Consider the following 5,476-nt stretch of genomic DNA (forward strand, 5'->3'; position numbering starts at 1 on the left):
GGTTTGCTCCATTGTTTGAAAATAGAGCTAACGAACTTGGTAGAAATTACCAGAGCAAGCGCACACTTCGGCACAGTCCGAAATCACATAAGGTGTAAATTTTTTCTAAATGATCTTTCTTTAGGAATAGCAATTCCATTCCTAAACTAATGGAATATGCCCCATACTAATTAATTTTTGTTCAAAGAGGAGTTTTTATGTGTGTAGTTAGGGTTTGGTTTAAGAAAAAAATCTCACATGCATCACCCACTTAATTTAGTTCAGCTAATGTTGTATTACTTCAAAACAATACCCTTTAAAAACTAAACGGCACCTTTCAAAAGTCTCGACTTCTAATTATTTACAATGTCAACTCAAACCAAGCTAAATCTTCTTGAATAGCATTTCCTTTCTTAACATTGTTAATTCTATATTTGACATTATATTGCACTGCTTGTATATATGAACTTGTAAGTGTCATGTCTTTGTGTGGCAAATTATGTAAATACTTTTGTTTAGTATTTCTGCTTCAGTATTGTTTTTCTAACATCTTTATTGTAGTTAGTTGCATCTGATTTCACTAAGTTCATTTTAGTGCCATGTCAGCTTTCTGTGTGTTTGTTAGTTTGTGACAGCTGTACTTTGCTGGTTGGTTAGTTAGTCAGATTTTATTAACTTTAGGAAATAAATTCTGTTATGTCTGTTGTTCTAACTAACTCTCTTCGGTTAGAATCATTTTCTTGATTCTTGCTCTGCTAGGGCACAATTTCTCTTTGTTTTTGTTTTGTTGTTTGCAGAGAGAGATACCAGAGAACTTCCTGAGGTTGAAGATGGAATTCGAATCTGCTTGATCTGAAGGGAGTTCAGATTACTTTGATGAAGGTGGTTCAGTTGTGTCTATGCTAAATGTTCTTGTGTACAGAGATCTAAATGGGTTTAGATCTCAAAGCTTAAGGTTGTTCAAGTGTTAGGTAACTTTGTATAAAAGTCAATTTAGATTACATTGTTTGATTTGAAGAATCAGAACTGGAATTTGTAATTGAATTAATTGTATAGTGAAAGTTACTGTACCCGGTTCAAGGGAACCCAAGCGCTACTCGGTTGGAATGCGTTTCCAATGCAGAGGAAGCTTGTAAATTCTGTGTTCTTTGATTTTAAATTCTGTTCATAACATAGAATTAATCTGTTGAGAATTATCAATTAGAACTTGTAGTAATTAGGACTTTCAATTGGTATTAGAGCTAACTTTTTCATGTAAAGAAATTGTGATCTTGGATTTGTCCTAATTTCTGCTCATCTATTAAGTTTCTTTGCTAATCTGTTCTTTCTGTGATTTTCTTGAAAACTGACCCACTACGAGTCTCATCTCGTTGTGCAACAAAGTTTCTTTGTTAAGTGTGTGCAGATCTACTAGAAATGGAAATGTTCAGAGAAGGAGGATCAACTTCCAGACCCCCCATGCTGAAGGGTCTAAATATCCCTACTGGAAGACGAAGATGAGAGCTTTCTTGAAGGCTGTGGATGAAAGAGTCTAGATGGATGTTGCCGAAGGCTGGTCACCTCCTATTGTTACTGACGAGGAAGGAGACAAGATCAAGAAATCCAGTGAATGGACTGTTGGGTTTTATGCCCTAAATAAAACTCATTTCATATAATCAGATTTACATATTAATAAAGATCAGAAATAACATTTTATGTTGCATGGTTCACATGATTTATTTCATGATTATATGTATATAATGTATGAATTCTTTTTAAGTCCAGAACATATGAATTTGTTAAGATCATAGTGTTGTCAGCACAGTGGAATATAATCTTAATTATATGTTCAAAAGTTTATCCCTGATTTGTCAGAACACTGGATTTAGACTGACATGGTATAATCAGCGATAGGTATTCTTACACCTTGGAAAAGTGTTATTTCCTTTCCAGGACATTGGCAAAGTTTACCAGTATCGGATGTATGGAGTATACATCGGAAGGGACCGATATTGAACTTTGATTAGATATATTTAAATTTACCGTAATATCTATTCAATTCAATATCACCTGTTGATCCTAGATCAAATGATCTTAATCCTGATATGGTTAGGTTCAATCTCAAGAGTGTTACTCGTGTTCTTTGATTTGTTAGTTAAGCCTACTTTTAGGTCAGGGTGATACGTACATTTTGGGAACACGGTAATGGAATTGAGTGGGAGCGCTAACATAAATATGGAATCTATAGCTTCTATTTGGCAAATAGAAAGTAAAGGATGATTTCCTTCGAGCTTAACCAAATGAATATAAATGGTGGAGATCTCATTTCACTTAGCTGAAATATCATTTATACAGGGTTAAGTGTTTTAAGGATAAAATACATTGAAGGTGTAGCAGTAACAGTAGTGCCTTTTTAGTGTAAATCATCTATATAGAGGATCGTTGATCACATTAGGGTTATAACAATGGATAACTAATGACGTGTCTATATCGTGGAACATATAGAGCGTTCTATATGACTGAGAGTGCAATTCCAAGTTCTAAGTGTGGATTCAATGAGGAATTAATAAGTTAGGGAATTTACTTAGTAAATTCGGTTCGACTTATTGGAAGCTCGGTTATATAGACCCATGGTCCCCATACTAGTTGAGACCATACTGCTGGTAAGACTCAGTTAATTGATTTTAATTAATCAATTACAATTCTAAAAGTTAGACTATGTCTACTTTATGAATTCTCAATAAGTAAGGATGGAATCGTAAATAAAAGGGTTTCTAGGTTTAATTATTAATTAAGAGACTTTATATGTATAATTAATAATTATTTTAAATGAAAATATTATTTAATAATCTATTTTAGTTATTAAATAATTAGTTTTGGCATTTAAATGGTTAGAATTGGAAAAATGGCATTTTTGGAAAAATAGAAATAAAATTGAGGAAACTGCAAAATCCAAGTGAGGCCCAAGACACACCATGGCCGGCTACCTCTTTGCTTGTTTCCCAATTATTATTTTCAATTTTAATTGCCATGTAATTTCTAATCAAAGCCTAGCAATAATAGGAAAGTGGTGGATCACACTAAATAAGTCAGTTAATCAATTACACAGTAAAAGAGGAAACTGTTTATTTGGAAAGTTGTGCTCTCCCTTTTCCCTATATATAGTAGCCCTTGTTCTCTTCTCTTGCATGCTTGATCAGAACTCACGAAAATAAGAGAGAAAAAGAGAGAAAATTTCGAAATCCTTGTGAGAGAGTAGTGCCCACACACATCAAGTGGTACCTCAATCATAGTATGTAAGACTATGGAAATTCTTCATCAAAGAAGGAGAAAAGAAGATCCAGGTTCAGATCTTGGTGATGCTCTGCTACAGAAAGGAATCAAGGGCTAGAGATCTGAACCGAAGGAGTCATAATATTCCGCTGCACCCACTGTAAGGTTTTCTAACTTTATATGTGTTTATTTTCATTGTTTTAGAATTCATATTAGGTTGTTAATCCAACATACATGATAGTAAATAGATCCTGGTAAAATAATTCCAACATGGACAACTGACGAAATGGAACGAGCTAATTTTAATTCCAAAGCACTACATGCCCTCTTCAATGCTGTTTCTACTAATCAGCTAAAAGTAATCTCAAATTGTGAAGTTGCCAAAGATGCTTGGGAAAAGCTGAAAATCAAGAATGAGGGAACCGATGCTGTTAAAAAAGCTCGACTTCGATCTCTAGCAAAATCCTTTGAGAATATGTCAACGGAGGAAGATGAATCCGTCTCGGAATTTCATGCTAAGCTGTGTGACATTTCTAATGAATCCTATGCACTCGGCAAGACCTACTCCAACAAGAAATTGGTGAGAAAGCTACTTGGTGTTCTTCCAAAAAGATTCATGTCCAAAGTGACGTCTATTGAAGAAAGCCGGGATATCGAAGCCCTTTATCTAGATGAATTGATTGGGTCACTCCAAAATTATGAGTTAACTCTTGAGAGATGGGAGAAAGGGAAGAAAACCAAGAGCTCTGAGAAGGAGAAAACCGAAATGGGAGTTGCTTTTATCCACAAGGAAGAGAACTCTAAAGAAGTTGATTTGTCTGAGTCTTTTACAGATGCTAATCTGGCCCTTCTGGCGAAGAATTATGCTCGATTTTTAAAGAAGAACTTCAAGAAAACTAATCCTAGCAATAAGGAAAATACTTCTGGAAGGAACTTCTCTAGTCCTAACAGGCAGTCTCAACAATCAGAAAAAAAAAGGGAAAGGGATTCAATGTCACGAATGTTCGGGTTTTGGTCACATTAAGGCAGAATGTGCAAATACACTTAAGAAAAAGAAGGCCTTGGCTGTTACATGGAGTGATAGTGAAGAAGAAGAGGCGAGTGATGAATCTAAGAATGATAAGTCTGTAATGGCGTTTATGGTCAGGGAATCTATCCCTGAAGAAGTTGAGGAAGATGAGACTTTGTCTGATTCTGAATCAACAATTGATGAGAAGAATAAGGCTTATGAGGAAATGTTTGCACAATGGAGCTATATGCCTAAGAGAGTGAAGGAACTTCAGCATTTGAACAAAGCTCTTGATGATAGTAAATGTGAAGTAGAAGATAAACTCAAGAAGCTGACGTTGGAGTTGTGTTCCAAAGATAGTGAGATATACAAATTGAGTGCTGAACTTGTGAGAGCTAAGCAATCTCTTTCTCATGTTCCCTCGGGCACTACTGCCCTGAATCAAGCTCTCCAAAATCAAAAGCCGTATGGAGACAGAACCTCTATTGGATACAAACTGTTATACAATCAAGGTCATGATTTGACTATTGAAGACAACTCAGCTTCATCCTCTGGTGATAAAATAAAGTTTTTGTCTGCCACTCCAACTATCAAGGATGATCAACCGGAGAAAATACCTGATGAATCTAAGTCCAACTCTGTTAAAAGAGGTCCTGTTGGTGAAAAATCAAGGGTCAAGCAGGCAAATCGATTTGTTCCAACGTGTCACTTCTGTAATAAAAGAGGTCACATCAGGCCAAGATGCTACAAACTCCGAACTTACTTGACAAACATTATCAATAAGAAATCTGGCCAGGGTAACTTTCCTTTTGCTCCTCAACATGGACCTAAGAAGAAGAGAAAATCCAAACGTGAAAATCTGGCTCTTGTTCCCCATACCTCCTTGTCGGCTATGAAAGATAACTGCTGGTATTTCGATAGTGGATGCTCACGACACATGACAGGTTCCCGCAATGATCTTCGTAACTTTCATTCATCCAAAGAAGGTATTGTCACCTTTAGTGATGGAAATAAATGGGAGATAATGGGGCAGGGTGATCTGGATCTCTCAGATGTTTTCCCTCTGACTAGAGTGTTATTTGTAAAAGGACTGAAAGCAAACCTAATTAGCATCAGCCAACTGTGTGATGCTAACTATGATGTGAGCTTCACCAAGACTCAATGCTTAGTCTCATCTGGAGGGAAATCAGTTCTCACAGGGAACAGAACGGCGGATCACTGCTATGTTCTAACCAA

Source organism: Cannabis sativa, chromosome 4, assembly GCF_029168945.1.
Source record: "Cannabis sativa cultivar Pink pepper isolate KNU-18-1 chromosome 4, ASM2916894v1, whole genome shotgun sequence".
NCBI lineage: Eukaryota > Viridiplantae > Streptophyta > Magnoliopsida > Rosales > Cannabaceae > Cannabis > Cannabis sativa.